Here is a 15,522-nt window from a genome sequence, read left to right on the forward strand (position 1 = left end):
TTGCCGGCGTCTGCTGAGAATCCTCATAGCAGGCGCCGGCAAGCCTGTGGAACGTGCCTGTCACATCGGTGATCAGACAGAGTGCTGTGCACACTGTCTGATCAACGATCTGTGATGTCCCCTCCTGGGACAAAGTAAAAAAGTAAAAAAAAAAATTTTCCACATGTGTAAAAAAAAAAAAAAAAAAAATTCCTAAATAAAGAAAAAATATATATATATATTCCCATAAATACATTTCTTTATCTAAATAAAAAAAACACCACACAATAAAAGTACACATATTTAGTATTGCCGCGTCCGTAACGACCCCACCTATAAAACTATATCACTAGTTAACCCCTTCAGTGAACACCGTAAAAAAAAAAAAAACGAGGCAAAAAACAACGCTTTATTCTCATACCGCCAAACAAAAAGTGGAATAACACACGATCAAAAAGACGGATATAAATAACCATGGTACCGCTGAAAACGTCATCTTGTCCCGCAAAAAAAAAGCCACCATACAGCATGATCAGCAGAAAAATAAAAAAGTTATAGCTCTCAGAATAAAGCGATGCAAACACAATTATTTTTTATATAAAATAGTTTTTATTGTGTAAAAGCGCCAAAACATAAAAAAATTACATAAATGAGGTATCGCTGTAATCGTACTGACCCGAAGAATAAAACTGCTTTATCCTTTTTACCAAACGCGGAACGGTATAAACGCACCCCCTAAAAGAATTTCAGGAATTGCTGGTTTTTGTTCATTCCGCCTCCCAAAAATCGGAATAAAAAGCGATCAAAAAATGTCATATACCCGAAAATGGTACCAGCAAAAACGTCAACTCGTCCTGCAAAAAACAAGATCTCACATGACTCTGTGGACCAAAATATGGAAAAATTATAGCTCTCAAAATGTGGTGATGCAAAAACTATTTTTGCAATAAAAAGCGTCTTTTAGTGTGTGACGGCTGCCAATCATAAAAATCCGCTAATAAACCCGCTATAAAAGTAAATCAAATCCCCCTTCATCACCCCCTTAGTTAGGGAAAAATAATAAAATTTTAAAAAATATATTTATTTCCATTTTCCCGTTAGGCTACTTTCACACTAGCGTCGGTACGGGGCCGTCGCGCTGCGTCGGCCCGACATACCGACGCATACTGTGCAAGCGCCGCACAACGGGGGCAGCGGAGGCTGTTTTTCCACGCATCCGCTGCCCCGTTGTGAGGTGCGGGGAGGTGGGGGCGGAGTTCCAGCCGCGCATGCACGGTCGGAAATGGTGGACCGTCAGCACAAAAAAAGTTACATGTAATGTTTTTTGCTGCCGGCGGTCCGCCACAACACGACGCAACCGTCGCACGACGCTTGCGACGTGTGTCAATACGTCGCTAATGTTAGTCTATGGGGAAAAAATGCATCCTGCAGATGACTTTGCAGGATGCGTTTTTTCGCCAAAACGACACATTGCGACGTATGCAAAAAAACGCTAGTGTGAAAGTAGCGCTAGGGTTAGGACTAGGGTTAGGGTTGGGGTTAGGGTTAGGGCTGGGGTTAGGGTTGGGGTTTCAGTTAGAATTGGGGAGTTTTCACTGTTTAGGCACATCAGGGGCTCTCCAAACGCGACATTGCGTCCGATCTCAACGCGTTTGTTTGCGTTAAAAACGCATGCGTTTTTATAGAAAAAAACCAGAACACACACTGAAAAGTCACCCACCACCATCAAGGTGATAAAGGGATCCAAACCCTAACCCTAAACTCATCCCTAACCGTTTAATGAACATTTTCTGACAGTCATAGTGCCACGTATTTCAGTGCCACGTATTTCAGTGCCACGTATTTCAGTGCCACGTATTTCAGTGCCACGTATTTCAGTGCCACGTATTTCAGTGCCACGTCTTTCAGTGCCACGATATTTCAGTGCCACGTATTTAAGTGCCACGATATTTCAGTGAAATACGTGGCACTGAAATATCGTAGCATTTACGTGAAATACGTGGCACTTAAATACGTGGCACTTAAATACGTGGCACTTAATAATAAATAATAATAATCTTTATTTATATAGCGCCAACATATTCCGCAGCGCTTTACAGTTTAACAGTTTCAAACACAACAGTCATAGGTAACAATGTTAACAATACAGCAATAAAGCAAAATAAGACGACCCTGCTCGTGAGAGCTTACAATCTACAATGAGGTGGGGAGATACAAAGTACAGGTGTGTATTTACAATGATGTATTTACAATGATGGTCCAGCCATTTTCAGGGGGTAGGGGGTAGATGAGATAGTGAATGGGCTACACACACACACAAACAAACATAAAATGACTGATTAGGGAACGTGATAGGCCGCTCTGAACAAATGAGTTTTGAGTGAGCGCCTAAAGCTATGCAAGTTGTGGATGGTCCTAATATCTTGGGGTAGAGCATTCCAGAGGATTGGCACAGCACGGGAGAAGTCTTGGAGTCGGGAGTGGGAGGTACGGATTAGTGCAGAGGTTAGTCGAAAGTCGTTTGCAGAGCGCAGCGGTCGGCTAGGCCGATAGACAGAAATGAGGGAGGAGATGTAAGGGGGTGCCGCACTTAAATACGTGGCACTTAAATACGTGGCACTTATATACGTGGCACTTAAATATCTTGGCATGTACATGAAATACGTGGCACTTATATACGTGGCACTTATATACGTGGCACTTATATACGTGGCCACTGAAATATCGTGGCACTTATATACGTATATACGTATATAAACGTATTTCAGTGCCACGTATTTCAGTGCCACGTATTTCAGGTTAGGGGTAGGGTTAGGGGTAGGGTTAGGGTTTTTTGGTTTTTTCTTGTGTTTTTCTATAAAAACGCATGCGTCTAAAAAAACGCATGCGTTTTACCGCGATTACATGCGTTTTTTTTAAAAACGCATGCAGATAAAAACGCAAATGTGAAACCAGCCTTACCCTTCGGAAAATAAAAACATGGGGGCTAAAATATAATTTTCGTGGAAAAAAATATATTTTTTATTTTCGCGGCTCTGCGTTATAAACTGTAGTGAAGCACTTGGTGGTTCAAAGTTCTCACAACACATCTAGATAAGTTCCGTGGGGGGTCTAGTTTCCAATATGGGGTCACTTGTGGGGGGTTTCTACTGTTTAGGTACATCAGGGGCTCTGCAAATGCAACATGACACCTGCAGACCAATCCATCTAAGTCTGCATTTCAAACGGCGCTCCTTCCCTTCCGAGCTCTGCCGTGCGCCCAAACAGTGGTTTATCCCCATATATGAAGTATCAGCGTACTCAGGACAAATTAGACAACAACTTTTGCTGTCCAATTTCTCCTGTTACCCTTGGGAAAATAAAAATGTGGGGGCTAAAATATAATTTTCGTGGAAAAAAATATTTTTTTTATTTTCATGGCTCTGCGTGATAAACTGTAGTGAAACACTTGTTGGTTCAAAGTTCTCACAACACATCTAGATAAGTTCCGTGGGGGGTCTAGTTTCCAATATGGGGTCACTTGTGGGGGGTTTCTACTGTTTAGGTACATCAGGGGCTCTGCAAATGCAACATGACACCTGCAGACCAATCCATCTAAGTCTGCATTTCAAACGGCGCTCCTTCCCTTCCGAGCTCTGCCGTGCGCCCAAACAGTGGTTCCCCCCAATGTATGGGGTATCAACGTACTCAGGACAAATTGGACAATAACTTTTGTGGTCCAATTTCTCCTGTTACCCTTGGGGGAAAAAAAATTGCGGGCTAAAACATCATTTTGTGGAAAGAAAAAATGATTTTTTGATTTTCACAGCGCTACATTCTAAACTTTAGTGAAACAACTGGGGGTTAAAAGTGCTCACCACACATCTAAATAAGTTCCTTAGGGGGTCTTCTTTCCAAAATGGTGTCACTTGTGGGGGTTTCCACTGTTTAGGCACGTCAGGGGCTCTCCAAACACGACATGGGTTCGATCTCAATTCCAGCCAATTTTGCATTGAAAAGTCAAATGGCGCTCCTTCCCTTCCGAGCTCTGCCATGCGCCCAAACAGTGGTTTATCCCCATATATGAAGTATCAGCGTACTCAGGACAAATTGTACAACAACTTTTGGGGTCCAATTTATCCTGCTACCCTTGGGAAAATAAAAAATTGGGGGCAAAAAGATCATTTTTTGTGAAAATTAATATTAATTTTTTTTACGGCTCTACATTATAAACTTATGTGAAGCACTTGGAGGTTCAAAGTGCTCACCACACATCTAGATTAGTTCCTTAGAGGGTCTACTTTCCAAAATGGTGTCACTTGTGGGGGTTTCCACTGTTTAGGCACGTCAGGGGCTCTCCAAACACGACATGGGTTCCGATCTCAATTCCAGCCAATTTTGCATTGAAAAGTCAAATGGCGCTCCTTCCCTTCCGAGCTCTGCCATGTGCCCAATCAATGGTTTACCCCAACATGTGGGGTATCGGCGTACTCAGGACAAATTGTACAACAACTTTTTTGGTCCAATTTCTCCTGTTACCCTTGGTAAAATAAAACAAATTGGATCTGAAGTAAAAATTTTGTGAAAAAAAAGTTAAATGTTCAATTTTTTTTAAACATTCCAAAAATTCCTGTGAAGCACCTGAAGGGTTAATAAACTTTTTGAATGTGGTTTAGAGTACCTTGAGGGGTGCAGTTTTTAGAATGGTGTCACTTTTGGACATTTTCTGTCATGTAGACCCCTCAAAGTCACTTCAAGTGTGAGGTGGTCCGTAAAAAAAATGGTTTTGCAAATTTTGTTGCAAAAATGAGAAATCGCTGGTCAACTTTTAACCCTTATAACTCCCTAACAAAAAAAAATTATGTTTCCAAAATTGTGCTGATGTAAAGCAGACATGTGGGAAATGTTGTTTATTAACTATATTATGTGATATAACTCTCTAATTTAAGGGCATAAAAACGAAAAATTTGAAAATTGCTAAATTTTCATAATTTTTGACAAATTTCTGTTTTTTTCACAAATAAATGCAAGTCATATCGAAGAAGTTTTACCACTATCATAAAGTACAATATGTCACGAGAAAACAATCTCAGAATCACCAGGATCCGTTGAAGCGTTTCAGAGTTATGACCTCATAAAGTGACAGTGGTCAGAATTGTAAAAATTGGCCGTGTCACTTAGGTGAAAACAGGCTTTGGGGTGAAGCGGTTAAACAACCCCAAAAAAAAAAAAAAAAAATGTGGTGCGCTCACATGTTGCTGTTGTAAGGCCGGCGTCACACTGTCGTTTTAAACGGCCCGAGTGCAATGCGATAAAAAATCGCATTGCACTTGGACTAATGTTCAGCTATGGGGCAGCTCCCACCAGCCGACTTTTTGTCAGCCGTTTTCCTTGGTCCGAGACAATCGCAGCATGCTGCGATTGTCTCGGACCGAGGAAAACTCTCGGCTCACTCACACCCATATAAGCCTATGGGTGCGAGTGAGACAGCGCACACCACTCGGATATCATCCGAGTGCTGTGCGTTATAGGCGGACCCCAGCAATGGAGGAGATTGAGAAAGTCATTTCTCCGCCTCCTCCGCAGCTGTGCTCCAAACCTCCCTGTGCGAGAGAATCGGAGCACAGACGCATGACACTCGGCTCCTGCTCTGCTGCGAGCAGGAGCCGAGTGTCATTAGCATATCGCATCCGATGATCTCGCATCAGGTACAATACGCCAGTGTGACGCCGGCCTTAGGATGTTTGTGGCTAACCACAACTGCTGTCTAATCCCTGTTATCAGTCTGCACCAATGGCCTCACTGCCTTCCCCACCAATGCAATTATTGGCATCTGGCTTTTCCTTTTCCATGTGAGTGTTAGACGAATGATGTTCAGTTATAGTCCATTTGTCTGATTAATTTTTTGGGGGTATGGGTTTTCCTAAAAAATTTACTAGTAAAAAATTTTTTGAATCACGCAACATTCACACTGAAAGTCTAGGACACACACAACATGGAACATACCTTTTTGTAATCAGAAATCAAAATAACATGAAAAATAGGAAAATAATGATTGCAAGATATTTAAGTTGAAATATTCATTTAAATGGTAATTAATGTAACAAAATTTCAATATAAGCATGATTGGTTTTTGAAACATTAGTATGTATATTTATTTTGTGTTGGGATCTGTCAAACCTAGAATGATTGAACATTCTCAGGTAACATATTAATTGGACTTGTTTCAGATTTTAACAGTGTGTTAGATTGACTATGTAACATCGTTTCATAAAGTGTTGTAACGCTGACCGTTTAGAGCGACATTTTATGCACTGTTTTACGCATTGGTATCGCACGAGAACAATGGGCGTGCGTTAGCACTGTGCCGTCAGTGAGTAACACACTACGAGAAACGGTCTGCAGAATTTCCGGGTCCATCGCCGCTATCGCAGATAGAGCAAGGAGATCCTTTATCTGCGCTTGCCTCCAGACATAACGGTGCTTGTAGGAAAAAGCACAAAGTTTACGTATATGTGTTTAACGGGCTCAAATTAACGCAATATAAGCCCAGCCTAATGGAAACATCCGCTTTATATAGGACATCCGCACAAAATTTATGTGTCAAAATGTCATTAATGCGGCTGTTGATAAGTACACTTCCAATTTTTTTTTTTTCCACGTTTGTTATCTTTTTACATTAGATACACTATATCTGTTCTTACTTTCTGTACCCTGTTTCCTTCTTTGCTTAGTTTTTGTATGTATACATACTATAGTAAAAGATCGGTTTCTGAAATCTTAACAAAGTGGTTTACGAGAGAAACAGGTTTAAATAAATTATTTTTATTTTCTTTTTTTTACATTTTGTTGTAAACTTTATCCTTGTGACTTGTTGGCACATTTTAAACCATAACTTTATATTTTCACAAAGCAAAGTTTAAAATTCAATTTTACTAAAAAAAAATTTAGGAGGAAGTCGAGCATTTAGTCCTAACCGATGGTGAAGACTTTGTTATGCAAATTTCATCTTTACCAGATGCACAGTTGATTATTGAAAGCAACTACCCATTGGTGGAATGCTTTGTTGAGGACGATTCTCTGAATATCCAGGTAGTATTTATTTTAATGTTATGTGGTTTATTATTATTAAACATTTCATTTATATCATTAGGTAGACAATAGTGTCACGATACAGTATGAAACTTATTCAGATTTTGTAGCTTTGACTGTTAACACCCATGCTGCGGGCTTTAACGACCCTTCTCTGTGTTTAGGTTTGCAGAGAAGTGTATGTGTAGATCCCTAATAATAATAATAATAATAATTTTATTTATATAGCGCCAACATATTCCGCAGCGCTTTACAACTTATAGACCCTAAACCCTCATGCCCCTACAAGAAAAACTTTTTGTGTGCCTTTATCAATTAATATTTTTTGGGATTTACAGTCTTTGTTTGAAGAGGAAGCACATGATATTGCTAATTGTGAAGAAAATTTATCTTTGGAAAATGAAGTCACTAACGCCATTGGTACAATTTCGTTAGAAAATGCTGAATTGATCTCGGACCAAGCGTATGATAGTGATGAAGAATTATGTCAAACTACATTATAAAACTTTATAATATACTAGATGTGGGCCCTGATTCTAGAACATCTGTTATCCTACAATATGTCTGTAGTTTTCCTATGAATCTTTTTTAATAATACAATTATTATACAGGCTTAGGCTAGCTGGGTAATACCAATTTGCGAAGCATGGTTACAATCCTGCTCTAAATTGTTGCTGATCAGCGACTCTCGATTATTGTTAGCATCACGCAACGTTGTATTTAGCAGACACGTACTATATAACAGCCCACGGAGTGTATATAACGGCAACGTTGTACATAGCAACACCACTTACTATATAGCAAAGTGGGAACCATATGTCTGTAAATGAAATATTATTAAAATAAAAAATAATGATATGCTCACTGTCACGCTCACGCCCTGACTGGTGGGCGTGAGCTCGGGGGGTTTGTGGTCCCACTGTGCCACAAACCAGACTACCCTGGAAGGGGCGTGACTGTGACAGCTGCCTGGGTTTTCACTGGAGCCCCTGATGGTGAGGTCAGGCTTGTGCAGCAGGCAGCTGCCAGGTGCTACTCCAGGGCGGTGTCTGGCTGTGGCTGCTGATCCCACTTGGGAGACAGGAATACCAGGATTGGTGCGGGCATCAGGCAGAAGAGCACGGCTGAAACTCAGACGAGTAGGCTGGCACGGCTGAGACAGGGCTGGCAGAGACACAGCAGAGATCACAGGGCTGGCAGAGACACGGCAGGGAACACAGGGCTGGCAGAGACACGGCAGAGAACACAGGGCTGGCAGGGACGGCAGGACTGGCAGGGACGGCAGGAAACAGGACTGGAAGGCACGGCAGGAACGGTAGGACTGGCAGGAACACGGGATTGGCAGGAACACTGGATTGGCAGGCACAGCAGAGAACACAGGACTGGTTGATGTGGTGTAAGAAGGAACAGGTAGGGACCTGTTCACACTAGAGGTGCAGGTACGGATATGTAGTTAGGAGGAACAGGTAGGGACCTGTTCACACAGGTGGTGCGGGAACGGATATGAAATATGAAGGAACAGGTAGGACCTGTTCACACAGGAGATGTAGGTATGGAAATAAACCAGAAGGAAAGGAGAATGAAGGAACAGGTTGAGACCTGTTCACACAGGAAGAGAACCGCAAGGCTGCGGATAGGAAAGGTAGAGCAGCAAGAGATAGCGCAGCAATAAAAGCAAAGCAGAGCAGAACCACAAGGAATGCGGAGAGGAGCTGCAGCAAGAGATTCTTACAGCAATGGGAGCGGAGCAGAGATGAACGGAGCAGAACCGCAAGGAATGCGGAGAGGAGCTGCAGAAAGAGATTCTTACAGCAACGGGAGCGGAGCAGAGATGAATGGAGCAGAACCGCAAGGAATGCGGAGAGGAGCTGCAGAAAGAGATTCTTACAGCAACGGGAGCGGAGCAGAGATGAACGGAGCAGAACCGCAAGGAATGCGGAGGGGAGCTGCAGAAAGAGGTTTTTACAGCAACGGGAGCGGAGCAGAGAAGAACGGAGCAGAACCGCAGGAGTGCGGATCAGAGGTAAAAGCCACAAAGGTACAGAGCAGGCAGAGCTGCAAGAGTGCAGAGTGTAAGCAGACTGAGCACACAAGGAAAAACACAGCAGGGAAGGAAGCCACAGACAAGGAGACAGAGATAAGACTAAGTACAGACAAGGCAATGGAACAAGACACAAGGACAAAGACACAGGGACCAAGATATTCTGCCTCCTGGAGGGCGGACAACAAGACCAAGGCAAAAATACAGAGAAAAGCCTCTAGCGAGGGAGTAACTCAGAGAAAGGCCTGGCAAACTCAGCAGCTAGACACTAACTGAGCTAACACATTGCACAGGCCCAGAACACTGGGTGGAGCTGCACTATATACTGGAGGCCTCTTGGTAATTGGTCAGGAACAGATGCACCTGATTGCTATAAGAACCAGAGAGTTCAGGCGCCGCCCCCCTATACACAAAGCCATGAAGCATGCAGAGAGCAGAGACACAGAACATGGAGCCGGCATAAAACAGAAACCACATCATGGCCTGGAGCAGTGGGTAAGATAGTGTGAGAGATGTGAGGCCATGCCGTGATGCCAGCAGAGTTGTTACACTCACCCTCCAACGGTCCACGGATAGATCCGAGGAGTTCTGTGATGCTCCTATCCCAAGGATGCATTGCGGTTTTGAAAAATGATGATGTACCGGTGTCTATAGACCGCTACGTCATCATTTTGCTAGACCGCAATGCATGGACTAGAACATTGTGAGGAGCAGGGAACTTACCGTACATTTCTAATCTATTTTTTTTTTGTTTGGGTTTTGATTTATTTTTAGCATTACTTATTTTTAATATTGATGCTGCATAGGCAGCATCAATATTAAAAACTTGGTCACACAGGGTTAATAGCAGTGTTAATAGAGTGCGTACCCGAGGAATAATGCGGTCCGTTAACGCTGCCATTAACCCTGTGTGTGCGGTGACTGTAGAGGAATATGCAGGCGCATGGGACACTGCGGGGAGCAGGGAGTATGGAGCGGAGCACCGGGGACACTGACTGCAGGGGAGTAGGGGATGGACTAATCGAACTGTGCCCGTCGCTGTTTGTTCGCGGCAGCCATGACAGACAGCTGGCGAGACCAATCAGCGATGCGGGATTTCCGTTACGGAGGTTGCCGACAGAAGGACAGACGGAAGTACCCCTTATGGAATTAAAAATATACTGAGAATTTAAAACCCTCTTACTATACAAATTTTTAAGCATTGAGATACAAATAACATCTACATACTAGGTTTCTCTAAAAATTAAGAATTGATAAAAATTTGACCTGTATTGCATACACATGGCTGTGTAAATTTATAGATCGCTATAATTGATTTAAGCGATTAAAATAAAAAAATTATTCCTTACAGTGAGTCTATAACACCCATAATTGATGTTGATGTAAGCTCAACGTCCTCATGGCCTTATCTCCACCATGCTGTTCTGCTGTATATAAGCCGCCAAACATACCTAAAATAGGTGAAGAAAAGGTTCGAATATATTATTCCGTGGGGCCGTCACGTAACAATGTGTGTCTCAAGTGTGATACAGCACCTCCCATACTAATTTCTAAAAGTCCTATTTTGTTATTGACGCGGCGTCTCTGGCTCAGGCGTACTTTGTCTGCCTTTGTGAGGTAAGACAAAAGGACAGCAGTGCGCAGGCGCACGGCTTAGCAAACCTTTACGGAGCATGCGCAAGAAAGTGCAGCGCCCCAGAGTTCTGGTCGTTGCAGTACTGTGGATCCGCCACTATGGGGAGCCATGGTGCGTTCGATGGCACTGAAGGAGTTCATCTGACCAGGTATCACAGACACCAATATGTTTCACAGCAGGGCCTCCGGGGGGAGCTAAGGGTGCTATTCATTAGGCCACTCCCCACCATAGTGGGTAAACTGGGGGTCAGGCAGGAAGTTAGAGGAGAAAGCTGACTGGATTGAACGAAGCAACACCTTGTGGCAGAGGGTGTTGTGGAGGAAGAGACAGTAGGGTCTCTGTCAGGGGTGGGATCCTGACAGAGGCTTGGCATTAGAAAGAACGTAACGGGACCGTGCCTGCTCAGCATAGCGGCGGTGCCCAAGAAAGGACTAGAAGCGAGATAGATTGTGCTGAGTGAGAAACGAGATCAAGCAAAAAGGAGAATACCAGTAGGGGTCATGCTGTAGGACCGGAGCAACATCCTACTGAGGCGCATTACCGGTGGCCGGAACGCCGAGGGAGTGGAATAGCATACAGCTTCAAGCCATACTCCAAACAGCGGCAGGGCAGTCAGTTTAAGGCGGGCTGTCTACCACATATCACCTATGAAGTCTTGGGGGGCAATTGCGGGAGAGGGGCGTCTCTAGGGTCCCGGAAGAACTCCAGGCCTACCTGACAAACGGGTGCCGTTCCAACCTGAATAACAGGGAGGGATGGAATACGAGAAGAACATCAGTGAATCGAGTTGTGAGGGAACTTAAGAAACAGACACAACAGTTGTGGGGTACTTTCCGTGAGCACAGCAGGGAAGGACTACAACACATAGCGCTAAGAAGGAGGGCACTGATTTCCACCTGTGAGGAGAACTCTGGAAGTGCCATCGGACCGACCGGACTTGCGCAGCCTGGTGAACCGTATTCTGGACTGCGGACTGAGAGATCTCCAGTAAAGAGGTAAAGAGACTGCAACCTGGTGTCCTCGTTATTTACCGCGACCTGCACCCCACAACTGCACCGCTACACCACCGTTACTACACCATCATCATCACTTATTCTACCGGACGTCCCCCACTGACAGACAGGGCCACGGACCGGGTCTAGCCACCGTGACAACCCCAGGACTGAGACCCAGAGGCCCGGCTCCGGGTACCCCTAGGCCCTGCGGCGGTGTGGGGGCGCTCCAACTTGGCGTCACGAACAGGATCTACTTAAGCCTGAAGAATCAGGTCATGTGTGCCTAGAGACTGTGATTTATTGTGTTTGAACTGTACTTTATTGCAAAGACTGTGCTGTGCCAGTTGCCGCCAAAATCCGCCGCCATTGTAGCGCTGAGGAGAGCGCAGGAAGAGAAGAGGGGCGGGAAGTGGGCGTAGGCAAGCTGGAGAGCGCGAACAGCAATGGCCGCCCAGTCTAAGTATTTCTGTGCCCTGAGGACGTGCCCGTCAACAGCCGAGGTCCGCCTCCTGATCCTGGTTGGAGGGTGGAGGCCATGGGGACGGGGCCGCCCACGAAAGAGACCGCGAAAAGAGGACATTGGAGGACAAATAAAGATGGCGACACCCGGAGCACCATGCGGAGCTGACCCGGTTCGGTCTGAAGCTGCACAGCCTGAAATAGCCCCAGAGACGCCAACACTGCGGGGTCTGACCCTCACAGGGCCGCCGATGGGTCGACCCCCTTTGCCGCTGTCCGAAGAGGGTGTGGCCGCAGCCGAGGCCCGACAGCTGGCCCGCCGGCTGAAGGCCGATGCCCAAGTGCTCACCCGGCTAGGTCAGCCCACGGAGATCCGTCTGACTCCAGTGTCTCCTGTTCCCTCCCAACTGGCCGTGGCTGGGAGCACGCTATCAACACCGGATCTAGAGATCATGCCGGACGCCGAGCATTTACGGCGTCTGATGACAGCATGGCGGAGCCGGCCCCAGCCTGCAGAGCAACTTGATCTGGTCAGTGTTCCGGAGATTCCGTCCTCACACTGGGGTGTAGTGGTGGCCTTTAACCCCCGGTATGGAAGAGGGGTGATTCAGGAGATTGGAGAGCCGCTGCAGGTCCGCGTGGATCGGGAGGAGGTGGAGCCTTGCAGCGGGAGGCTCGATCGTGACCTGGAGCCGGGAGATGCCGTCACCTACACGAGGTGGAGGAGGGACACTGGCGAGACAGGCTGGTTCGCCCGAGGTGTCCAACGATGCATTGCCCTCCAGGCTGCTGGAACACCAGAAGGGGATGATCCCGTTGGGAAGGCAGCGGGACCCGGCCCCGCGGAATCACGAGAAGCTCAGCCTCGCCGCGCCCCGGAGGGACGGGTGCACCTGCCGACAAGGAGGACCTCCCGGCGAGGGATTTTATCATTACTGGGACCGGAACGGCGTCCTGGCTCACCGGTGCGATCTGTTGGCCTGGTAAGGCCAGGAAAGAGGTCGCCTTCTGCAGAACCCCAGTAAGATTTTATTGTTTCTCAAGAATGTAAATAGTTTTCTAGTTAACTGTTTGAGTACTGTTTGCTGCTAAACCCGTCCAGGGTTAACTCTTTATGGATCCCTTAGTTGACCCGGGATCCTTATTGTTTGTCTTTCTACAGTTTTGCACAAGTTTTACAAACTGAGAAATCATGAACAGTGCATGATCCAAACTTTCTTGTAAATAGTTTGCACCTTCTTAAAGGCGCTTTCTACTGGTTTCATTTAAAGACTCTTTGCGAAGATACCGTTCTGGAACCTTTGCTGAGCAAAGACTGGTAGGCTGAGAAGACGAGCTACCTCAGAAAGACTTGATTCTCTTTTAAAGGGGATGTCCAACAGTGTACTTATGAGAAGATACTGTTTTAGAACAGTAATGCAATGATAATGTTTGAACGAGAAAAGTTGTATGTGTTTTAACTAGTTAAATGTGAAGAAATACTGATGATGATGCTCTGGAAAGAAATGTAACTGTTTTGCATGAAGAAAAGTTATGTGTGTTTAATTTGTTTAAAGTGTGAAACCTAGATAATGTTCTTTAAAAGGAAAGATGCAGAAAGCCCGTAGGGGTAGATTTAGAGTTCTGCTTAGTTGAAAGTAAAGAAAGTAGTAATGAAGGTGAGGATAGAAGGTAAACCCTGAGTCCCCATAGAAAGTTCGTTCGTTACTAAGGACAGAGAGTGAACCCGTAGGGGTTAGAAAGTGAGTCCTAATAGGAGCCAAATAGAGCTGGCTCAATGTTCTCTAATTGAAAGGAATGTTATGTCTATACCATGTATAGTAGCGAAAGGCAGTAGGCCCTGGCTGAACGGGGCGGTCCTGTAATAGAAAGGAGAGGCAGTAGGTCTGGTGCCGTTAGGACAGGCGGTCCTGCAGGTTCAAAGTAGGAGAATGCAAAGTTAAAATACCTTATAATGTGATTATAGGAAGGTCTTTAGCGGATTAAGAGTGTATATCCTTAAAGGCAAAGTTAAATTATTGGTCAATAATGTTTGCACCTAGTAGAATACCCGGTTGGGTAATGAGAGTTAATTGTAGCCTGTTGCTATGATATTTAATTATGTTTGTAACGTTAAAGTGTCCTCACCTCCCATAAAGGGAAGCTTGTTCAAGTATGCTTATTGTTTTGCACTCAACAAAATTGTATGTCTTTTTGCTAACCTGTATTGTTGTTTTCTTCCCAGTCCCGGAGTACTGTGTTTAACCAGGGGGGAGTGCAGCGCCCCAGAGTTCTGGTCGTTGCAGTACTGTGGATCCGCCACTATGGGGAGCCATGGTGCGTTCGATGGCACTGAAGGAGTTCATCTGACCAGGTATCACAGACACCAATATGTTTCACAGCAGGGCCTCCGGGGGGAGCTAAGGGTGCTATTCATTAGGCCACTCCCCACCATAGTGGGTAAACTGGGGGTCAGGCAGGAAGTTAGAGGAGAAAGCTGACTGGATTGAACGAAGCAACACCTTGTGGCAGAGGGTGTTGTGGAGGAAGAGACAGTAGGGTCTCTGTCAGGGGTGGGATCCTGACAGAGGCTTGGCATTAGAAAGAACGTAACGGGACCGTGCCTGCTCAGCATAGCGGCGGTGCCCAAGAAAGGACTAGAAGCGAGATAGATTGTGCTGAGTGAGAAACGAGATCAAGCAAAAAGGAGAATACCAGTAGGGGTCATGCTGTAGGACCGGAGCAACATCCTACTGAGGCGCATTACCGGTGGCCGGAACGCCGAGGGAGTGGAATAGCATACAGCTTCAAGCCATACTCCAAACAGCGGCAGGGCAGTCAGTTTAAGGCGGGCTGTCTACCACATATCACCTATGAAGTCTTGGGGGGCAATTGCGGGAGAGGGGCGTCTCTAGGGTCCCGGAAGAACTCCAGGCCTACCTGACAAACGGGTGCCGTTCCAACCTGAATAACAGGGAGGGATGGAATACGAGAAGAACATCAGTGAATCGAGTTGTGAGGGAACTTAAGAAACAGACACAACAGTTGTGGGGTACTTTCCGTGAGCACAGCAGGGAAGGACTACAACACATAGCGCTAAGAAGGAGGGCACTGATTTCCACCTGTGAGGAGAACTCTGGAAGTGCCATCGGACCGACCGGACTTGCGCAGCCTGGTGAACCGTATTCTGGACTGCGGACTGAGAGATCTCCAGTAAAGAGGTAAAGAGACTGCAACCTGGTGTCCTCGTTATTTACCGCGACCTGCACCCCACAACTGCACCGTTACACCACCGTTACTGCACCATCATCATCACTTATTCTACCGGACGTCCCCCACTGACAGACAGGGCCACGGACCGG

This window comes from Ranitomeya variabilis, chromosome 6, assembly GCF_051348905.1.
Source record: "Ranitomeya variabilis isolate aRanVar5 chromosome 6, aRanVar5.hap1, whole genome shotgun sequence".
NCBI lineage: Eukaryota > Metazoa > Chordata > Amphibia > Anura > Dendrobatidae > Ranitomeya > Ranitomeya variabilis.